Genomic DNA, 24307 nt, shown 5'->3' with positions numbered 1-24307 from the left:
AAAGATGATTTTGATAAATTACTTGTTAGATCACCTGATTTGCTCTTCTGGAGTCAATGTAGTTTGTTTTTCTCAATAACCATAGAAGTAATAGGGTAAATTAAAGACATTATGTGGATTTTTTGCTACAGCACTTCTGTCAAAATACGATTAAAATGAGTTAAGATGATAATGGATTTTCTACTATAAGCAAAGACCAAAAAAGTCAAAATACCAATCCCAATTTTAGATTTGATAAATGAAAATAGCACATAGCAGAGGATGGTTTCGATCCATCGACCTCTGGGTTATGGGCCCAGCACGCTTCCGCTGCGCCACTCTGCTGCTCATGGAAATGCTTAGAACTCAAGAAGGGTTGATTCATCACAAGAACATGGCAATGTGTTCCTTTTAATTAACGAAAAATCCTAAAATAACTGTCCAGAATAGAGACTTTATAAACTTTGGCAAGGAAAGTTTCCAGATCAATGTTTCTTAGCTGTTGTTTGTTTATGTCTCATATAGGGTCTCTGTGGCGCAATTGGTTAGCGCATTCGGCTGTTAATTGGAATGTTGGTGGTTCAATCCCACCCAGGGACGAGAATATTCTATTAGTCAAATTTTGGGGAATTTTAGGTAGAGAAGTCAACATGTCAAACTACCTATTTTATGTTAGGGTTCAAGACTTTCTCTGAAACAATTATCTCTAAAGTGAGTTTAATTTGATTTAAGCCAATTTATTCAACATTTAGAAAATACCTGAAGGTAAATGTTGTTCCTGGTTATATCTAATCAGCAGAATGCAACCTAGCAGCATTTTTAAGTGGAAGCCTGTGTTATGTTATAACCAGGTGTTATCTTATCAGTACAAAGGTAAGGAATTAAGAAAAACTTTTTGAAGTGTGAAGATTTTTCTTACAAAATCATTGTCTTATTGCATCACCAAAGTGTAAGCTGGAAAGATGATTTTGATAAATTACTTGATAGAACACCTGATTTGCTCTTCTGGAGTCAATGTAGTTTGTTTTTCTCAATAACCATAGAAGTAATAGGGTAAAGTAAAGACATTATGTGGATTTTTTGCTACAGCACTTCTGTCAAAATACGATTTAAATGAGTTAAGATGATAATGGATTTTCCACTATAAGCAAAGACCAAAAAAGTCAAAATAGCAATCCCAATTTTAGATTTGATAAATGAAAATAGCTCATAGCAGAGGATGGTTTCGATCCAACGACCTTTGGGTTATGGGCCCAGCACGCTTCTGCTGCGCCACTCTGCTGCTCATGGAAGTGCTTAGAACTCAAGAAGGGTTGATTCATCACAAGAACATGGCAATGTGTTCCTTTTAATTAGCGAAAAATCCTAAAATAACTGTCCAGATTAGAGACTTTATAAACTTTGGCAAGGAAACTTTCCAGATCAATGTTTCTTAGCTGTTGTTAGTTTATGTCTCACATAGGGTCTCTGTGGCGCAATTGGTTAGCGCGTTCGGCTGTTAACCGGAAGGTTGGTTGTTCAATCCCACCCAGGGACAAGAATCTTCTATTAGTCAAATTTTGGGGAATTTTAGGTAGAGAAGTCAACATGTCTAACTACCTATTTTATGGTAGGGTTCAAGACTTTCTCTGAAACAATTATCTCTAAAGTGAGTTTAATTTGATTTAAGCCAATTTATTCAACAATTAGAAAATACCTGAAGGTTAATGTTGTTCCTGGTGATATCTAATCAGCAGAATGCAACCTAGCAGCATTTTTAAGTGAAAGCCTGTGTTATGTTATAACCAGGTGTTATCTTATCAGTACAAAGGTAAGGAATTAAGAAAAACTTTATGAAGTTTGAAGATTTTTCTTACAAAATCATTGTCTTATTGCATCACCAAAGTGTAAGCTGGAAAGATGATTTTGATAAATTACTTGTTTGAACACCTGATTTGCTCTTCTGGAGTCAATGTAGTTTGTTTTTCTCAATAACCATAGAAGTAATAGGGTAAAGTAAAGACATTATGTGGATTTTTTGCTACAGCACTTCTGTCAAAATACGATTTAAATGAGTTAAGATGATAATGGATTTTCTACTATAAGCAAAGACCAAAAAAGTCAAAATAGCAATCCCAATTTTAGATTTGATAAATGAAAATAGCACATAGCAGAGGATGGTTTCGATCCAACGACCTCTGGGTTTTGGGCCCAGCACGCTTCCGCTGCGCCACTCTGCTGATCATGGAAGTGCTTAGAACTCAAGAAGGGTTGATTCATCACAAGAACATGGCAATGTGTTCCTTTTAATTAGTGAAAAATCCTAAAATAACTGTCCAGATTAGAGACTTTATAAACTTTGGTAAGGAAACTTTCCAGATCAATGTTTCTTAGCTGTTGTTTGTTTATGTCTCATATAGGGTCTCTGTGGCACAATTGGTTTGCACGTTCGTCTGTTAATTGGAATATTGGTGGTTCAATCCCACCCAGGGATGAAAATCTTCTATTAGTCAAATTTTGGGGATTTTTAGGTAGAGAAGTCAACATGTCAAACTACCTATTTTATGGTAGGGTTCAAGACTTTCTCTGAAACAATTATCTCTAAAGTGAGTTTAATTTGATTTAAGCCAATTTATTCAACATTTAGAAAATACCTGAAGGTTAATGTTGTTCCTGGTGATATCTAATCAGCAGAATGCAACCTAGCAGCATTTTTAAGTGGAAGCCTGTGTTATGTTAAAACCAGGTGTTATCTTATCAGTACAAAGGTAAGGAATTAAGAAAAACTTTTTGAAGTGTGAAGATTTTTCTTACAAAATCATTGTCTTATTGCATCACCAAAGTGTAAGCTGGAAAGATGATTTTGATAAATTACTTGTTAGATCACCTGATTTGCTCTTCTGGAGTCAATGTAGTTTGTTTTTCTCAATATCCATAGAAGTAATAGGGTAAATTAAAGACATTATGTGGATTTTTTGCTACAGCACTTCTGTCAAAATACGATTAAAATGAGTTAAGATGATAATGGATTTTCTACTATAAGCAAAGACCAAAAAAGTCAAAATACCAATCCCAATTTTAGATTTGATAAATGAAAATAGCACATAGCAGAGGATGGTTTCGATCCATCGACCTCTGGGTTATGGGCCCAGCACGCTTCCGCTGTGCCACTCTGCTGCTCATGGAAGTGCTTTGAACTCAAGAAGGGTTGATTCATCACAAGAACATGGCAATGTGTTCCTTTTAATTAACGAAAAATCCTAAAATAACTGTCCAGATTAGAGACTTTATAAACTTTGGCAAGGAAACTTTCCAGATCAATGTTTCTTAGCTGTTGTTAGTTTATGTCTCACATAGGGTCTCTGTGGCACAATTGGTTTGCACGTTCGGCTGTTAATTGGAATATTGGTGGTTCAATCCCACCCAGGGATGAAAATCTTCTATTAGTCAAATTTTGGGGATTTTTAGGTAGAGAAGTCAACATGTCAAACTACCTATTTTATGGTAGGGTTCAAGACTTTCTCTGAAACAATTATCTCTAAAGTGAGTTTAATTTGATTTAAGCCAATTTATTCAACATTTAGAAAATACCTGAAGGTTAATGTTGTTCCTGGTGATATCTAATCAGCAGAATGCAACCTAGAAGCATTTTTAAGTGGAAGCCTGTGTTATGTTAAAACCAGGTGTTATCTTATCAGTACAAAGGTAAGTAATTAAGAAAAACTTTTTGAAGTGTGAAGATTTTTCTTACAAAATCATTGTCTTATTGCATCACCAAAGTGTAAGCTGGAAAGATGATTTTGATAAATTACTTGTTAGATCACCTGATTTGCTCTTCTGGAGTCAATGTAGTTTGTTTTTCTCAATATCCATAGAAGTAATAGGGTAAATTAAAGACATTATGTGGATTTTTTGCTACAGCACTTCTGTCAAAATACGATTAAAATGAGTTAAGATGATAATGGATTTTCTACTATAAGCAAAGACCAAAAAAGTCAAAATACCAATCCCAATTTTAGATTTGATAAATGAAAATAGCACATAGCAGAGGATGGTTTCGATCCATCGACCTCTGGGTTATGGGCCCAGCACGCTTCCGCTGTGCCACTCTGCTGCTCATGGAAGTGCTTTGAACTCAAGAAGGGTTGATTCATCACAAGAACATGGCAATGTGTTCCTTTTAATTAACGAAAAATCCTAAAATAACTGTCCAGATTAGAGACTTTATAAACTTTGGCAGAGAAACTTTCCAGATCAATGTTTCTTAGCTGTTGTTAGTTTATGTCTCACATAGGGTCTCCGTGGCACAATTGGTTTGCACGTTCGGCTGTTAATTGGAATATTGGTGGTTCAATCCCACCCAGGGATGAAAATCTTCTATTAGTCAAATTTTGGGGATTTTTAGGTAGAGAAGTCAACATGTCAAACTACCTATTTTATGGTAGGGTTCAAGACTTTCTCTGAAACAATTATCTCTAAAGTGAGTTTAATTTGATTTAAGCCAATTTATTCAACATTTAGAAAATACCTGAAGGTTAATGTTGTTCCTGGTGATATCTAATCAGCAGAATGCAACCTAGAAGCATTTTTAAGTGGAAGCCTGTGTTATGTTAAAACCAGGTGTTATCTTATCAGTACAAAGGTAAGTAATTAAGAAAAACTTTTTGAAGTGTGAAGATTTTTCTTACAAAATCATTGTCTTATTGCATCACCAAAGTGTAAGCTGGAAAGATGATTTTGATAAATTACTTGTTAGATCACCTGATTTGCTCTTCTGGAGTCAATGTAGTTTGTTTTTCTCAATAACCATAGAAGTAATAGGGTAAATTAAAGACATTATGTGGATTTTTTGCTACAGCACTTCTGTCAAAATACGATTAAAATGAGTTAAGATGATAATGGATTTTCTACTATAAGCAAAGACCAAAAAAGTCAAAATAGCAATCCCAATTTTAGATTTGATAAATGAAAATAGCACATAGCAGAGGATGGTTTCAATCCAACGACCTCCGGGTTATGGGCCCAGCACGCTTACGCTGCGCCACTCTGCTGATCATGGAAGTGCTTAGAACTCAAGAAGGGTTGATTCATCACAAGAACATGGCAATGTGTTCCTTTTAATTAATGAAAAATCCTAAAATAACTGTCCAGATTAGAGACTTTATAAACTTTGGTAAGGAAACTTTCCAGATCAATGTTTCTTAGCTGTTGTTTGTTTATGTCTCATTTAGGGTCTCTGTGGCACAATTGGTTTGCACGTTCGGCTGTTAATTGGAATATTGGTGGTTCAATCCCACCCAGGGATGAAAATCTTCTATTAGTCAAATTTTGGGGATTTTTAGGTAGAGAAGTCAACATGTCAAACTACCTATTTTATGGTAGGGTTCAAGACTTTCTCTGAAACAATTATCTCTAAAGTGAGTTTAATTTGATTTAAGCCAATTTATTCAACAATTAGAAAATACCTGAAGGTTAATGTTGTTCCTGGTGATATCTAATCAGCAGAATGCAACCTAGCAGCATTTTTAAGTGGAAGCCTGTGTTATGTTAAAACCAGGTGTTATCTTATCAGTACAAAGGTAAGGAATTAAGAAAAACTTTTTGAAGTGTGAAGATTTTTCTTACAAAATCATTGTCTTATTGCATCACCAAAGTGTAAGCTGGAAAGATGATTTTGATAAATTACTTATTAGATCACCTGATTTGCTCTTCTGGAGTCAATGTAGTTTGTTTTTCTCAATAACCATAGAAGTAATAGGGTAAATTAAAGACATTATGTGGATTTTTTGCTACAGCACTTCTGTCAAAATACGTTTAAAATGAGTTAAGATGATAATGGATTTTCTACTATAAGCAAAGACCAAAAAAGTCAAAATACCAATCCCAATTTTAGATTTGATAAATGAAAATAGCACATAGCAGAGGATGGTTTCGATCCATCGACCTCTGGGTTATGGGCCCAGCACGCTTCCGCTGTGCCACTCTGCTGCTCATGGAAGTGCTTAGAACTCAAGAAGGGTTGATTTATCACAAGAACATGGCAATGTGTTCCTTTTAATTAATGAAAAATCCTAAAATAACTGTCCAGATTAGAGACTTTATAAACTTTGGTAAGGAAACTTTCCAGATCAATGTTTCTTAGCTGTTGTTTGTTTATGTCTCATATAGGGTCTCTGTGGCACAATTGGTTTGCACGTTCGGCTGTTAATTGGAATATTGGTGGTTCAATCCCACCCAGGGATGAAAATCTTCTATTAGTCAAATTTTGGGGATTTTTAGGTAGAGAAGTCAACATGTCAAACTACCTATTTTATGGTAGGGTTCAAGACTTTCTCTGAAACAATTATCTCTAAAGTGAGTTTAATTTGATTTAAGCCAATTTATTCAACATTTAGAAAATACCTGAAGGTTAATGTTGTTCCTGGTGATATCTAATCAGCAGAATGCAACCTAGCAGCATTTTTAAGTGGAAGCCTGTGTTATGTTAAAACCAGGTGTTATCTTATCAGTACAAAGGTAAGGAATTAAGAAAAACTTTTTGAAGTGTGAAGATTTTTCTTACAAAATCATTGTCTTATTGCATCACCAAAGTGTAAGCTGGAAAGATGATTTTGATAAATTACTTGTTTGAACACATGATTTGCTCTTCTGGAGTCAATGTAGTTTGTTTTTCTCAATAACCATAGAAGTAATAGGGTAAAGTAAAGACATTATGTGGATTTTTTGCTACAGCACTTCTGTCAAAATACGATTAAAATGAGTTAAGATGATAATGGATTTTCTACTATAAGCAAAGACAAAAAAAGTCAAAATACCAATCCAAATTTTAGATTTGATAAATGAAAATAGCACATAGCAGAGGATGGTTTCGATCCATCGACCTCTGGGTTATGGGCCCAGCACGCTTCCGCTGTGCCATTCTGCTGCTCATGGAAGTGCTTAGAACTCAAGAAGGGTTGATTCATCACAAGAACATGGCAATGTGTTCCTTTTAATTAACGAAAAATCCTAAAATAACTGTCCAGATTAGAGACTTTATAAACTTTGGCAAGGAAACTTTCCAGATCAATGTTTCTTAGCTGTTGTTAGTTTATGTCTCACATAGGGTCGCTGTGGCACAATTGGTTTGCACGTTCGGCTGTTAATTGGAATATTGGTGGTTCAATCCCACCCAGGGATGAAAATCTTCTATTAGTCAAATTTTGGGGATTTTTAGGTAGAGAAGTCAACATGTCAAACTACCTATTTTATGGTAGGGTTCAAGACTTTCTCTGAAACAATTATCTCTAAAGTGAGTTTAATTTGATTTAAGCCAATTTATTCAACAAATATAAAATACCTGAAGGTTAATGTTGTTCCTGGTGATATCTAATCAGCAGAATGCAACCTAGCAGCATTTTTAAGTGAAAGCCTGTGTTATGTTATAACCAGGTGTTATCTTATCAGTACAAAGGTAAGGAATTAAGAAAAACTTTTTGAAGTGTGAAGATTTTTCTTACAAAATCATTGTCTTATTGCATCACCAAAGTGTAAGCTGGAAAGATGATTTTGATAAATTACTTGTTAGATCACCTGATTTGCTCTTCTGGAGTCAATGTAGTTTGTTTTTCTCAATAACCATAGAAGTAATAGGGTAAAGTAAAGACATTATGTGGATTTTTTGCTACAGCACTTCTGTCAAAATACGAATTAAATGAGTTAAGATGATAATGGATTTTCTACTATAAGCAAAGACCAAAAAAGCCAAAATACCAATCCCAATTTTAGATTTGATAAATGAAAATAGCACATAGCAGAGGATGGTTTCGATCCATCGACCTCTGGGTTATGGGCCCAGCACGCTTCCGCTGTGCCATTCTGCTGCTCATGGAAGTGCTTAGAACTCAAGAAGGGTTGATTCATCACAAGAACATGGCAATGTGTTCCTTTTAATTAACGAAAAATCCTAAAATAACTGTCCAGATTAGAGACTTTATAAACTTTGGCAAGGAAACTTTCCAGATCAATGTTTCTTAGCTGTTGTTAGTTTATGTCTCACATAGGGTCTCTGTGGCACAATTGGTTTGCACGTTCGGCTGTTAATTGGAATATTGGTGGTTCAATCCCACCCAGGGATGAAAATCTTCTATTAGTCAAATTTTGGGGATTTTTAGGTAGAGAAGTCAACATGTCAAACTACCTATTTTATGGTAGGGTTCAAGACTTTCTCTGAAACAATTATCTCTAAAGTGAGTTTAATTTGATTTAAGCCAATTTATTCAACAAATATAAAATACCTGAAGGTTAATGTTGTTCCTGGTGATATCTAATCAGCAGAATGCAACCTAGCAGCATTTTTAAGTGAAAGCCTGTGTTATGTTATAACCAGGTGTTATCTTATCAGTACAAAGGTAAGGAATTAAGAAAAACTTTTTGAAGTGTGAAGATTTTTCTTACAAAATCATTGTCTTATTGCATCACCAAAGTGTAAGCTGGAAAGATGATTTTGATAAATTACTTGTTAGATCACCTGATTTGCTCTTCTGGAGTCAATGTAGTTTGTTTTTCTCAATAACCATAGAAGTAATAGGGTAAAGTAAAGACATTATGTGGATTTTTTGCTACAGCACTTCTGTCAAAATACGAATTAAATGAGTTAAGATGATAATGGATTTTCTACTATAAGCAAAGACCAAAAAAGCCAAAATACCAATCCCAATTTTAGATTTGATAAATGAAAATAGCACATAGCAGAGGATGGTTTCGATCCATCGACCTCTGGGTTATGGGCCCAGCACGCTTCCGCTGTGCCACTCTGCTGCTCATGGAAGTGCTTAGAACTCAAGAAGGGTTGATTCATCACAAGAACATGGCAATGTGTTCCTTTTAATTAATGAAAAATCCTAAAATAACTGTCCAGATTAGAGACTTTATAAACTTTGGTAAGGAAACTTTCCAGATCAATGTTTCTTAGCTGTTGTTTGTTTATGTCTCATATAGGGTCTCTGTGGCACAATTGGTTTGCACGTTCGTCTGTTAATTGGAATATTGGTGGTTCAATCCCACCCAGGGATGAAAATCTTCTATTAGTCAAATTTTGGGGATTTTTAGGTAGAGAAGTCAACATGTCAAACTACCTATTTTATGGTAGGGTTCAAGACTTTCTCTGAAACAATTATCTCTAAAGTGAGTTTAATTTGATTTAAGCCAATTTATTCAACATTTAGAAAATACCTGAAGGTTAATGTTGTTCCTGGTGATATCTAATCAGCAGAATGCAACCTAGCAGCATTTTTAAGTGGAAGCCTGTGTTATGTTAAAACCAGGTGTTATCTTATCAGTACAAAGGTAAGGAATTAAGAAAAACTTTTTGAAGTGTGAAGATTTTTCTTACAAAATCATTGTCTTATTGCATAACCAAAGTGTAAGCTGGAAAGATGATTTTGATAAATTACTTGTTTGAACACCTGATTTGCTCTTCTGGAGTCAATGTAGTTTGTTTTTCTCAATAACCATAGAAGTAATAGGGTAAAGTAAAGACATTATGTGGATTTTTTGCTACAGCACTTCTGTCAAAATACGATTAAAATGAGTTAAGATGATAATGGATTTTCTACTATAAGCAAAGACCAAAAAAGTCAAAATACCAATCCAAATTTTAGATTTGATAAATGAAAATAGCACATAGCAGAGGATGGTTTCGATCCATCGACCTCTGGGTTATGGGCCCAGCACGCTTCCGCTGTGCCACTCTGCTGCTCATGGAAGTGCTTAGAACTCAAGAAGGGTTGATTCATCACAAGAACATGGCAATGTGTTCCTTTTAATTAACGAAAAATCCTAAAATAACTGTCCAGATTAGAGACTTTATAAACTTTGGCAAGGAAACTTTCCAGATCAATGTTTCTTAGCTGTTGTTTGTTTAGGTCTCATATAGGGTCTCTGTGGCGCAATTGGTTAGCGCGTTCGGCTGTTAACTGGAATGTTGGTGGTTCAATCCCACCCAGGGACGAGAATATTCTATTAGTCAATTTTTGGGGAATTTTAGGTAGAGAAGTCAACATGTCAAACTACCTATTTTATGTTAGGGTTCAAGACTTTCTCTGAAACAATTATCTCTAAAGTGAGTTTAATTTGATTTAAGCCAATTTATTCAACATTTAGAAAATACCTGAAGGTAAATGTTGTTCCTGGTTATATCTAATCAGCAGAATGCAACCTAGCAGCATTTTTAAGTGGAAGCCTGTGTTATGTTATAACCAGGTGTTATCTTATCAGTACAAAGGTAAGGAATTAAGAAAAACTTTTTGAAGTGTGAAGATTTTTCTTACAAAATCATTGTCTTATTGCATCACCAAAGTGTAAGCTGGAAAGATGATTTTGATAAATTACTTGATAGAACACCTGATTTGCTCTTCTGGAGTCAATGTAGTTTGTTTTTCTCAATAACCATAGAAGTAATAGGGTAAAGTAAAGACATTATGTGGATTTTTTGCTACAGCACTTCTGTCAAAATACGATTTAAATGAGTTAAGATGATAATGGATTTTCTACTATAAGCAAAGACCAAAAAAGTCAAAATAGCAATCCCAATTTTAGATTTGATAAATGAAAATAGCACATAGCAGAGGATGGTTTCGATCCAACGACCTCTGGGTTATGGGCCCAGCACGCTACCGCTGCGCCACTCTGCTGCTCATGGAAGTGCTTAGAACTCAAGAAGGGTTGATTCATCACAAGAACATGGCAATGTGTTCCTTTTAATTAATGAAAAATCCTAAAATAACTGTCCAGATTAGAGACTTTATAAACTTTGGTAAGGAAACTTTCCAGATCAATGTTTCTTAGCTGTTGTTTGTTTATGTCGCATATGGGGTCTCTGTGGCACAATTGGTTAGCACGTTCGGCTGTTAATTGGAATATTGGTGGTTCAATCCCACCCAGGGACGAAAATCTTCTATTAGTCAAATTTTGGGGATTTTTAGGTAGAGAAGTCAACATGTCAAACTACCTATTTTATGGTAGGGTTCAAGACTTTCTCTGAAACAATTATCTCTAAAGTGAGTTTAATTTGATTTAAGCCAATTTATTCAACAATTAGAAAATACCTGAAGGTTAATGTTGTTCCTGGTGATATCTAATCAGCAGAATGCAACCTAGCAGCATTTTTAAGTGAAAGCCTGTGTTATGTTATAACCAGGTGTTATCTTATCAGTACAAAGGTAAGGAATTAAGAAAAACTTTTTGAAGTGTGAAGATTTTTCTTACAAAATCATTGTCTTATTGCATCACCAAAGTGTAAGCTGGAAAGATGATTTTGATAAATTACTTGTTAGATCACCTGATTTGCTCTTCTGGAGTCAATGTAGTTTGTTTTTCCCAATAACCATAGAAGTAATAGGGTAAAGTAAAGACATTATGTGGATTTTTTGCTACAGCACTTCTGTCAAAATACGAATTAAATGAGTTAAGATGATAATGGATTTTCTGCTCCACTCTGCTGCTCATGGAAGTGCTTAGAACTCAAGAAGGGTTGATTCATCACAAGAACATGGCAATGTGTTCCTTTTAATTAATGAAAAATCCTAAAATAACTGTCCAGATTAGAGACTTTATAAACTTTGGTAAGGAAACTTTCCAGATCAATGTTTCTTAGCTGTTGTTTGTTTATGTCTCATATAGGGTCTCTGTGGCACAATTGGTTAGCACGTTCGGCTGTTTATTGGAATATTGGTGGTTCAATCCCACCCAGGGACGAAAATCTTCTATTAGTCAAATTTTGGGGATTTTTAGGTAGAGAAGTCAACATGTCAAACTACCTATTTTATGGTAGGGTTCAAGACTTTCTCTGAAACAATTATCTCTAAAGTGAGTTTAATTTGATTTAAGCCAATTTATTCAACATTTAGAAAATACCTGAAGGTTAATGTTGTTCCTGGTGATATCTAATCAGCAGAATGCAACCTAGCAGCATTTTTAAGTGGAAGCCTGTGTTATGTTATAACCAGGTGTTATCTTATCAGTACAAAGGTAAGGAATTAAGAAAAACTTTTTGAAGTGTGAAGATTTTTCTTACAAAATCATTGTCTTATTGCATCACCAAAGTGTAAGCTGGAAAGATGATTTTGATAAATTACTTGTTTGAACACCTGATTTGCTCTTCTGGAGTCAATGTAGTTTGTTTTTCTCAATAACCATAGAAGTAATAGGGTAAAGTAAAGACATTATGTGGATTTTTTGCTACAGCACTTCTGTCAAAATACGATTAAAATGAGTTAAGATGATAATGGATTTTCTACTATAAGCAAAGACCAAAAAAGTCAAAATACCAATCCAAATTTTAGATTTGATAAATGAAAATAGCACATAGCAGAGGATGGTTTCGATCCATTGACCTCTGGGTTATGGGCCCAGCACGCTTCCGCTGTGCCACTCTGCTGCTCATGGAAGTGCTTAGAACTCAAGAAGGGTTGATTCATCACAAGAACATGGCAATGTGTTCCTTTTAATTAACGAAAAATCTTAAAATAACTGTCCAGATTAGAGACTTTATAAACTTTGGCAAGGAAACTTTCCAGATCAATGTTTCTTAGCTGTTGTTTGTTTATGTCTCATATAGGGTCTCTGTGGCGCAATTGGTTAGCGCGTTCGGCTGTTAACTGGAATGTTGGTGGTTCAATCCCACCCAGGGACGAGAATATTCTATTAGTCAATTTTTGGGGAATTTTAGGTAGAGAAGTCAACATGTCAAACTACCTATTTTATGTTAGGGTTCAAGACTTTCTCTGAAACAATTATCTCTAAAGTGAGTTTAATTTGATTTAAGCCAATTTATTCAACATTTAGAAAATACCTGAAGGTAAATGTTGTTCCTGGTTATATCTAATCAGCAGAATGCAACCTAGCAGCATTTTTAAGTGGAAGCCTGTGTTATGTTATAACCAGGTGTTATCTTATCAGTACAAAGGTAAGGAATTAAGAAAAACTTTTTGAAGTGTGAAGATTTTTCTTACAAAATCATTGTCTTATTGCATCACCAAAGTGTAAGCTGGAAAGATGATTTTGATAAATTACTTGATAGAACACCTGATTTGCTCTTCTGGAGTCAATGTAGTTTGTTTTTCTCAATAACCATAGAAGTAATAGGGTAAAGTAAAGACATTATGTGGATTTTTTGCTACAGCACTTCTGTCAAAATACGATTTAAATGAGTTAAGATGATAATGGATTTTCTACTATAAGCAAAGACCAAAAAAGTCAAAATAGCAATCCCAATTTTAGATTTGATAAATGAAAATAGCACATAGCAGAGGATGGTTTCGTTCCAACGACCTCTGGGTTATGGGCCCAGCACGCTACCGCTGTGCCACTCTGCTGCTCATGGAAGTGCTTAGAACTCAAGAAGGGTTGATTCATCACAAGAACATGGCAATGTGTTCCTTTTAATTAATGAAAAATCCTAAAATAACTGTCCAGATTAGAGACTTTATAAACTTTGGTAAGGAAACTTTCCAGATCAATGTTTCTTAGCTGTTGTTTGTTTATGTCGCATATAGGGTCTCTGTGGCACAATTGGTTAGCACGTTCGGCTGTTAATTGGAATATTGGTGGTTCAATCCCACCCAGGGACGAAAATCTTCTATTAGTCAAATTTTGGGGATTTTTAGGTAGAGAAGTCAACATGTCAAACTACCTATTTTATGGTAGGGTTCAAGACTTTCTCTGAAACAATTATCTCTAAAGTGAGTTTAATTTGATTTAAGCCAATTTATTCAACAATTAGAAAATACCTGAAGGTTAATGTTGTTCCTGGTGATATCTAATCAGCAGAATGCAACCTAGCAGCATTTTTAAGTGAAAGCCTGTGTTATGTTATAACCAGGTGTTATCTTATCAGTACAAAGGTAAGGAATTAAGAAAAACTTTTTGAAGTGTGAAGATTTTTCTTACAAAATCATTGTCTTATTGCATCACCAAAGTGTAAGCTGGAAAGATGATTTTGATAAATTACTTGTTAGATCACCTGATTTGCTCTTCTGGAGTCAATGTAGTTTGTTTTTCCCAATAACCATAGAAGTAATAGGGTAAAGTAAAGACATTATGTGGATTTTTTGCTACAGCACTTCTGTCAAAATACGAATTAAATGAGTTAAGATGATAATGGATTTTCTGCTCCACTCTGCTGCTCATGGAAGTGCTTAGAACTCAAGAAGGGTTGATTCATCACAAGAACATGGCAATGTGTTCCTTTTAATTAATGAAAAATCCTAAAATAACTGTCCAGATTAGAGACTTTATAAACTTTGGTAAGGAAACTTTCCAGATCAATGTTTCTTAGCTGTTGTTTGTTTATGTCTCATATAGGGTCTCTGTGGCACAATTGGTTAGCACGTTCGGCTGTTTATTGGAATATTGGTGGTTCAATCCCACCCAGGGACGAAAATCTTCTATTAGTCAAATTTTGGGGATTTTTAGGTAGAGAAGTCAACATGTCAAACTACCTATTTTATGGTAGGGTTCAAGACTTTCTCTGAAACAATTATCTCTAAAGTGAGTTTAATTTGATTTAAGCCAATTTATTCAACATTTAGAAAATACCTGAAGGTTAATGTTGTTCCTGGTGATATCTAATCAGCAGAATGCAACCTAGCAGCATTTTTAAGTGGAAGCCTGTGTTATGTTATAACCAGGTGTTATCTTATCAGTACAAAGGTAAGGAATTAAGAAAAACTTTTTGAAGTGTGAAGATTTTTCTTACAAAATCATTGTCTTATTGCATCACCAAAGTGTAAGCTGGAAAGATGATTTTGATAAATTACTTGTTTGAACACCTGATTTGCTCTTCTGGAGTCAATGTAGTTTGTTTTTCTCAATAACCATAGAAGTAATAGGGTAAAGTAAAGACATTATGTGGATTTTTTGCTACAGCACTTCTGTCAAAATACGATTAAAATGAGTTAAGATGATAATGGATTTTCTACTATAAGCAAAGACCAAAAAAGTCAAAATACCAATCCAAATTTTAGATTTGATAAATGAAAATAGCACATAGCAGAGGATGGTTTCGATCCATTGACCTCTGGGTTATGGGCCCAGCACGCTTCCGCTGTGCCACTCTGCTGCTCATGGAAGTGCTTAGAACTCAAGAAGGGTTGATTCATCACAAGAACATGGCAATGTGTTCCTTTTAATTAACGAAAAATCCTAAAATAACTGTCCAGATTAGAGACTTTATAAACTTTGGCAAGGAAACTTTCCAGATCAATGTTTCTTAGCTGTTGTTTGTTTACGTCTCATATAGGGTCTCTGTGGCGCAATTGGTTAGCGCGTTCGGCTGTTAACTGGAATGTTGGTGGTTCAATCCCACCCAGGGACGAGAATATTCTATTAGTCAATTTTTGGGGAATTTTAGGTAGAGAAGTCAACATGTCAAACTACCTATTTTATGTTAGGGTTCAAGACTTTCTCTGAAACAATTATCTCTAAAGTGAGTTTAATTTGATTTAAGCCAATTTATTCAACATTTAGAAAATACCTGAAGGTAAATGTTGTTCCTGGTTATATCTAATCAGCAGAATGCAACCTAGCAGCATTTTTAAGTGGAAGCCTGTGTTATGTTATAACCAGGTGTTATCTTATCAGTACAAAGGTAAGGAATTAAGAAAAACTTTTTGAAGTGTGAAGATTTTTCTTACAAAATCATTGTCTTATTGCATCACCAAAGTGTAAGCTGGAAAGATGATTTTGATAAATTACTTGATAGAACACCTGATTTGCTCTTCTGGAGTCAATGTAGTTTGTTTTTCTCAATAACCATAGAAGTAATAGGGTAAAGTAAAGACATTATGTGGATTTTTTGCTACAGCACTTCTGTCAAAATACGATTTAAATGAGTTAAGATGATAATGGATTTTCTACTATAAGCAAAGACCAAAAAAGTCAAAATAGCAATCCCAATTTTAGATTTGATAAATGAAAATAGCACATAGCAGAGGATGGTTTCGTTCCAACGACCTCTGGGTTATGGGCCCAGCACGCTACCGCTGTGCCACTCTGCTGCTCATGGAAGTGCTTAGAACTCAAGAAGGGTTGATTCATCACAAGAACATGGCAATGTGTTCCTTTTAATTAATGAAAAATCCTAAAATAACTGTCCAGATTAGAGACTTTATAAACTTTGGTAAGGAAACTTTCCAGATCAATGTTTCTTAGCTGTTGTTTGTTTATGTCGCATATAGGGTCTCTGTGGCACAATTGGTTAGCACGTTCGGCTGTTAATTGGAATATTGGTGGTTCAATCCCACCCAGGGACGAAAATCTTCTATTAGTCAAATTTTGGGGATTTTTAGGTAGAGAAGTCAACATGTCAAACTACCTATTTTATGGTAGGGTTCAAGACTTTCTCTGAAACAATTATCTCTAAAGTGAGTTTAATTTGATTTAAGCCAATTTATTCAACAATTAGAAAATACCTGAAGGTTAATGTTGTTCCTGGTGATATCTAATCAGCAGAATGCAACCTAGCAGCATTTTTAAGTGAAAGCCTGTGTTATGTTATAACCAGGTGTTATCTTATCAGTACAAAGGTAAGGAATTAAGAAAAACTTTTTGAAGTGTGAAGATTTTTCTTACAAAATCATTGTCTTATTGCATCACCAAAGTGTAAGCTGGAAAGATGATTTTGATAAATTACTTGTTAGATCACCTGATTTGCTCTTCTGGAGTCAATGTAGTTTGTTTTTCCCAATAACCATAGAAGTAATAGGGTAAAGTAAAGACATTATGTGGATTTTTTGCTACAGCACTTCTGTCAAAATACGAATTAAATGAGTTAAGATGATAATGGATTTTCTGCTCCACTCTGCTGCTCATGGAAGTGCTTAGAACTCAAGAAGGGTTGATTCATCACAAGAACATGGCAATGTGTTCCTTTTAATTAATGAAAAATCCTAAAATAACTGTCCAGATTAGAGACTTTATAAACTTTGGTAAGGAAACTTTCCAGATCAATGTTTCTTAGCTGTTGTTTGTTTATGTCTCATATAGGGTCTCTGTGGCACAATTGGTTAGCACGTTCGGCTGTTAATTGGAATATTGGTGGTTCAATCCCACCCAGGGACGAAAATCTTCTATTAGTCAAATTTTGGGGATTTTTAGGTAGAGAAGTCAACATGTCAAACTACCTATTTTATGGTAGGGTTCAAGACTTTCTCTGAAACAATTATCTCTAAAGTGAGTTTAATTTGATTTAAGCCAATTTATTCAACATTTAGAAAATACCTGAAGGTTAATGTTGTTCCTGGTGATATCTAATCAGCAGAATGCAACCTAGCAGCATTTTTAAGTGGAAGCCTGTGTTATGTTAAAACCAGGTGTTATCTTATCAGTACAAAGGTAAGGAATTAAGAAATACTTTTTGAAGTGTGAAGATTTTTCTTACAAAATCATTGTCTTATTGCATCACCAAAGTGTAAGCTGGAAAGATGATTTTGATAAATTACTTGTTAGATCACCTGATTTGCTCTTCTGGAGTCAATGTAGTTTGTTTTTCTCAATAACCATAGAAGTAATAGGGTAAATTAAAGACATTATGTCGATTTTTTGCTACAGCACTTCTGTCAAAATACGATTAAAATGAGTTAAGATGATAATGGATTTTCTACTATAAGCAAAGACCAAAAAAGTCAAAATAGCAATCCCAATTTTAGATTTGATAAATGAAAATAGCACATAGCAGAGGATGGTTTCGATCCATCGACCTCTGGGTTATGGGCCCAGCACGCTTCCGCTGCGCCACTCTGCTGCTCATGGAAGTGCTTAGAACTCAAGAAGGGTTGATTCATCACAAGAACATGGCAATGTGTTCCTTTTAATTAACGAAAAATCCTAAAATAACTGTCCAGTATAGAGACTTTATAAACTTTGGCAAGGAAAGTTTCCAGATCAATGTTTCTTAGCTGTTGTTTGTTTATGTCTCATATAGGGTCTCTGTGGCGCAATTGGTTAGCGCGTTCGGCTGTTAACTGGAATGTTGGTGGTTCAATCCCACCCAGGGACGAGAATATTCTATTAGTCAATTTTTGGGGAATTTTAGGTAGAGAAGTCAACATGTCAAACTACCTATTTTATGTTAGGGTTCAAGACTTTCTCTGAAACAATTATCTCTAAAGTGAGTTTAATTTGATTTAAGCCAATTTATTCAACATTTAGAAAATACCTGAAGGTAAATGTTGTTCCTGGTTATATCTAATCAGCAGAATGCAACCTAGCAGCATTTTTAAGTGGAAGCCTGTGTTATGTTATAACCAGGTGTTATCTTATCAGTACAAAGGTAAGGAATTAAGAAAAACTTTTTGAAGTGTGAAGATTTTTCTTACAAAATCATTGTCTTATTGCATCACCAAAGTGTAAGCTGGAAAGATGATTTTGATAAATTACTTGATAGAACACCTGATTTGCTCTTCTGGAGTCAATGTAGTTTGTTTTTCTCAATAACCATAGAAGTAATAGGGTAAAGTAAAGACATTATGTGGATTTTTTGCTACAGCACTTCTGTCAAAATACGATTTAAATGAGTTAAGATGATAATGGATTTTCTACTATAAGCAAAGACCAAAAAAGTCAAAATAGCAATCCCAATTTTAGATTTGATAAATGAAAATAGCACATAGCAGAGGATGGTTTCGTTCCAACGACCTCTGGGTTATGGGCCCAGCACGCTACCGCTGTGCCACTCTGCTGCTCATGGAAGTGCTTAGAACTCAAGAAGGGTTGATTCATCACAAGAACATGGCAATGTGTTCCTTTTAATTAATGAAAAATCCTAAAATAACTGTCCAGATTAGAGACTTTATAAACTTTGGTAAGGAAACTTTCCAGATCAATGTTTCTTAGCTGTTGTTTGTTTATGTCGCATATAGGGTCTCTGTGGCACAATTGGTTAGCACGTTCGGCTGTTAATTGGAATATTGGTGGTTCAATCCCACCCAGGGACGAAAATCTTCTATTAGTCAAATTTTGGGGATTTTTAGGTAGAGAAGTCAACATGTCAAACTACCTATTTTATGGTAGGGTTCAAGACTTTCTCTGAAACAATTATCTCTAAAGTGAGTTTAATTTGATTTAAGCCAATTTATTCAACAATTAGAAAATACCTGAAGGTTAATGTTGTTCCTGGTGATATCTAATCAGCAGAATGCAACCTAGCAGCATTTTTAAGTGAAAGCCTGTGTTATGTTATAACCAGGTGTTATCTTATCAGTACAAAGGTAAGGAATTAAGAAAAACTTTTTGAAGTGTGAAGATTTTTCTTACAAAATCATTGTCTTATTGCATCACCAAAGTGTAAGCTGGAAAGATGATTTTGATAAATTACTTGTTAGATCACCTGATTTGCTCTTCTGGAGTCAATGTAGTTTGTTTTTCCCAATAACCATAGAAGTAATAGGGTAAAGTAAAGACATTATGTGGATTTTTTGCTACAGCACTTCTGTCAAAATACGAATTAAATGAGTTAAGATGATAATGGATTTTCTGCTCCACTCTGCTGCTCATGGAAGTGCTTAGAACTCAAGAAGGGTTGATTCATCACAAGAACATGGCAATGTGTTCCTTTTAATTAATGAAAAATCCTAAAATAACTGTCCAGATTAGAGACTTTATAAACTTTGGTAAGGAAACTTTCCAGATCAATGTTTCTTAGCTGTTGTTTGTTTATGTCTCATATAGGGTCTCTGTGGCACAATTGGTTAGCACGTTCGGCTGTTTATTGGAATATTGGTGGTTCAATCCCACCCAGGGACGAAAATCTTCTATTAGTCAAATTTTGGGGATTTTTAGGTAGAGAAGTCAACATGTCAAACTACCTATTTTATGGTAGGGTTCAAGACTTTCTCTGAAACAATTATCTCTAAAGTGAGTTTAATTTGATTTAAGCCAATTTATTCAACATTTAGAAAATACCTGAAGGTTAATGTTGTTCCTGGTGATATCTAATCAGCAGAATGCAACCTAGCAGCATTTTTAAGTGGAAGCCTGTGTTATGTTATAACCAGGTGTTATCTTATCAGTACAAAGGTAAGGAATTAAGAAAAACTTTTTGAAGTGTGAAGATTTTTCTTACAAAATCATTGTCTTATTGCATCACCAAAGTGTAAGCTGGAAAGATGATTTTGATAAATTACTTGTTTGAACACCTGATTTGCTCTTCTGGAGTCAATGTAGTTTGTTTTTCTCAATAACCATAGAAGTAATAGGGTAAAGTAAAGACATTATGTGGATTTTTTGCTACAGCACTTCTGTCAAAATACGATTAAAATGAGTTAAGATGATAATGGATTTTCTACTATAAGCAAAGACCAAAAAAGTCAAAATACCAATCCAAATTTTAGATTTGATAAATGAAAATAGCACATAGCAGAGGATGGTTTCGATCCATTGACCTCTGGGTTATGGGCCCAGCACGCTTCCGCTGTGCCACTCTGCTGCTCATGGAAGTGCTTAGAACTCAAGAAGGGTTGATTCGTCACAAGAACATGGCAATGTGTTCCTTTTAATTAACGAAAAATCCTAAAATAACTGTCCAGATTAGAGACTTTATAAACTTTGGCAAGGAAACTTTCCAGATCAATGTTTCTTAGCTGTTGTTTGTTTACGTCTCATATAGGGTCTCTGTGGCGCAATTGGTTAGCGCGTTCGGCTGTTAACTGGAATGTTGGTGGTTCAATCCCACCCAGGGACGAGAATATTCTATTAGTCAATTTTTGGGGAATTTTAGGTAGAGAAGTCAACATGTCAAACTACCTATTTTATGTTAGGGTTCAAGACTTTCTCTGAAACAATTATCTCTAAAGTGAGTTTAATTTGATTTAAGCCAATTTATTCAACATTTAGAAAATACCTGAAGGTAAATGTTGTTCCTGGTTATATCTAATCAGCAGAATGCAACCTAGCAGCATTTTTAAGTGGAAGCCTGTGTTATGTTATAACCAGGTGTTATCTTATCAGTACAAAGGTAAGGAATTAAGAAAAACTTTTTGAAGTGTGAAGATTTTTCTTACAAAATCATTGTCTTATTGCATCACCAAAGTGTAAGCTGGAAAGATGATTTTGATAAATTACTTGATAGAACACCTGATTTGCTCTTCTGGAGTCAATGTAGTTTGTTTTTCTCAATAACCATAGAAGTAATAGGGTAAAGTAAAGACATTATGTGGATTTTTTGCTACAGCACTTCTGTCAAAATACGATTTAAATGAGTTAAGATGATAATGGATTTTCTACTATAAGCAAAGACCAAAAAAGTCAAAATAGCAATCCCAATTTTAGATTTGATAAATGAAAATAGCACATAGCAGAGGATGGTTTCGTTCCAACGACCTCTGGGTTATGGGCCCAGCACGCTACCGCTGTGCCACTCTGCTGCTCATGGAAGTGCTTAGAACTCAAGAAGGGTTGATTCATCACAAGAACATGGCAATGTGTTCCTTTTAATTAATGAAAAATCCTAAAATAACTGTCCAGATTAGAGACTTTATAAACTTTGGTAAGGAAACTTTCCAGATCAATGTTTCTTAGCTGTTGTTTGTTTATGTCTCATATAGGGTCTCTGTGGCACAATTGGTTAGCACGTTCGGCTGTTAATTGGAATATTGGTGGTTCAATCCCACCCAGGGACGAAAATCTTCTATTAGTCAAATTTTGGGGATTTTTAGGTAGAGAAGTCAACATGTCAAACTACCTATTTTATGGTAGGGTTCAAGACTTTCTCTGAAACAATTATCTCTAAAGTGAGTTTAATTTGATTTAAGCCAATTTATTCAACATTTAGAAAATACCTGAAGGTTAATGTTGTTCCTGGTGATATCTAATCAGCAGAATGCAACCTAGCAGCATTTTTAAGTGGAAGCCTGTGTTATGTTAAAACCAGGTGTTATCTTATCAGTACAAAGGTAAGGAATTAAGAAATACTTTTTGAAGTGTGAAGATTTTTCTTACAAAATCATTGTCTTATTGCATCACCAAAGTGTAAGCTGGAAAGATGATTTTGATAAATTACTTGTTAGATCACCTGATTTGCTCTTCTGGAGTCAATGTAGTTTGTTTTTCTCAATAACCATAGAAGTAATAGGGTAAATTAAAGACATTATGTCGATTTTTTGCTACAGCACTTCTGTCAAAATACGATTAAAATGAGTTAAGATGATAATGGATTTTCTACTATAAGCAAAGACCAAAAAAGTCAAAATAGCAATCCCAATTTTAGATTTGATAAATGAAAATAGCACATAGCAGAGGATGGTTTCGATCCATCGACCTCTGGGTTATGGGCCCAGCACGCTTCCGCTGCGCCACTCTGCTGCTCATGGAAGTGCTTAGAACTCAAGAAGGGTTGATTCATCACAAGAACATGGCAATGTGTTCCTTTTAATTAACGAAAAATCCTAAAATAACTGTCCAGTATAGAGACTTTATAAACTTTGGCAAGGAAAGTTTCCAGATCAATGTTTCTTAGCTGTTGTTTGTTTATGTCTCATATAGGGTCTCTGTGGCGCAATTGGTTAGCGCGTTCGGCTGTTAACTGGAATGTTGGTGGTTCAATCCCACCCAGGGACGAGAATATTCTATTAGTCAATTTTTGGGGAATTTTAGGTAGAGAAGTCAACATGTCAAACTACCTATTTTATGTTAGGGTTCAAGACTTTCTCTGAAACAATTATCTCTAAAGTGAGTTTAATTTGATTTAAGCCAATTTATTCAACATTTAGAAAATACCTGAAGGTAAATGTTGTTCCTGGTTATATCTAATCAGCAGAATGCAACCTAGCAGCATTTTTAAGTGGAAGCCTGTGTTATGTTATAACCAGGTGTTATCTTATCAGTACAAAGGTAAGGAATTAAGAAAAACTTTTTGAAGTGTGAAGATTTTTCTTACAAAATCATTGTCTTATTGCATCACCAAAGTGTAAGCTGGAAAGATGATTTTGATAAATTACTTGATAGAACACCTGATTTGCTCTTCTGGAGTCAATGTAGTTTGTTTTTCTCAATAACCATAGAAGTAATAGGGTAAAGTAAAGACATTATGTGGATTTTTTGCTACAGCACTTCTGTCAAAATACGATTTAAATGAGTTAAGATGATAATGGATTTTCTACTATAAGCAAAGACCAAAAAAGTCAAAATAGCAATCCCAATTTTAGATTTGATAAATGAAAATAGCACAGGATGGTTTTGATCCATCGACCTCTGGGTTATGGGCCCAGCAAGCTTCCGCTGCGCAACTCTGCTGCTCAACTCTGCTGCTCATGGAAATGCTTAGAACTCAAGAAGGGTTGATTCATCCCAAGAACATGGCAATGTGTTCCTTTTAATTAGCGAAAAATCCTAAAATAACTGTCCAGATTAGAGACTTTATAAACTTTGGCAAGGAAACTTTCCAGATCAATGTTTCTTAGCTGTTGTTAGTTTATGTTTCACATAGAGTCTCTGTGGCGCAATTGGTCAGTGCGTTCGGCTGTTAACCGGAAGGTTGGTGGTTCAATCCCACCCAGGGACGAGAATATTCTATTAGTCAAATTTTGGGGAATTTTAGGTAGAGAAGTCAACATGTCTAACTACCTATTTTATGGTAAGGTTCAAGACTTTCTCTGAAACAATTATCTCTAAAGTGAGTTTAATTTGATTTAAGCCAATTTATTCAACAATTAGAAAATACCTGAAGGTTAATGTTGTTCCTGGTGATATCTAATCAGCAGAATGCAACCTAGCAGCATTTTTAAGTGGAAGCCTGTGTTATGTTAAAACCAGGTGTTATCTTATCATTACAAAGGTAAGGAATTAAGAAAAACTTTTTGAAGTGTGAAGATTTTTCTTACAAAATCATTGTCTTATTGCATCACCAAAGTGTAAGCTGGAAATATGATTTTGATAAATTACTTGTTAGATCACCTGATTTGCTCTTCTGGAGTCAATGTAGTTTGTTTTTCTCAATAACCATAGAAGTAATAGGGTAAAGTAAAGACATTATGTGGATTTTTTGCTACAGCACTTCTGTCAAAATACGAATTAAATGAGTTAAGATGATAATGGATTTTCTACTATAAGCAAAGACCAAAAAAGTCAAAATAGCAATCCCAATTTTAGATTTGATAAATGAAAATAGCACATAGCAGAGGATGGTTTCGATCCATCGACCTCTGGGTTATGGGCCCAGCACGCTTCCGCTGCGCCACTCTGCTGCTCATGGAAATGCTTAGAACTCAAGAAGGGTTGATTCATCACAAGAACATGGCAATGTGTTCCTTTTAATTAGCGAAAAATCCTAAAATAACTGTCCAGATTAGAGACTTTATAAACTTTGGCAAGGAAA

General features: G+C 34.9%; 1 non-coding gene across 1 annotated transcript; it reads left to right on the top strand.

Moving 5' to 3' along the window:
* The first annotated feature begins 23420 nt into the window (after positions 1-23420).
* Positions 23421-23494, top strand: TRNAN-GUU (transfer RNA asparagine (anticodon GUU)). Its single transcript has one exon. It is a non-coding gene; the product is annotated as a tRNA-Asn (tRNA).
* Positions 23495-24307: the final 813 nt, after the last annotated feature.

The sequence above is a fragment of the Taudactylus pleione genome, unplaced genomic scaffold (genome assembly GCF_031769625.1).
Source record: "Taudactylus pleione unplaced genomic scaffold, aTauple2 ptg000134l, whole genome shotgun sequence".
In the NCBI taxonomy this organism is placed as follows: Eukaryota; Metazoa; Chordata; class Amphibia; order Anura; family Myobatrachidae; genus Taudactylus; species Taudactylus pleione.
Note: the sequence above shows the minus strand (reverse complement) of the source record. Positions and strands in the feature narration are given on the sequence as shown.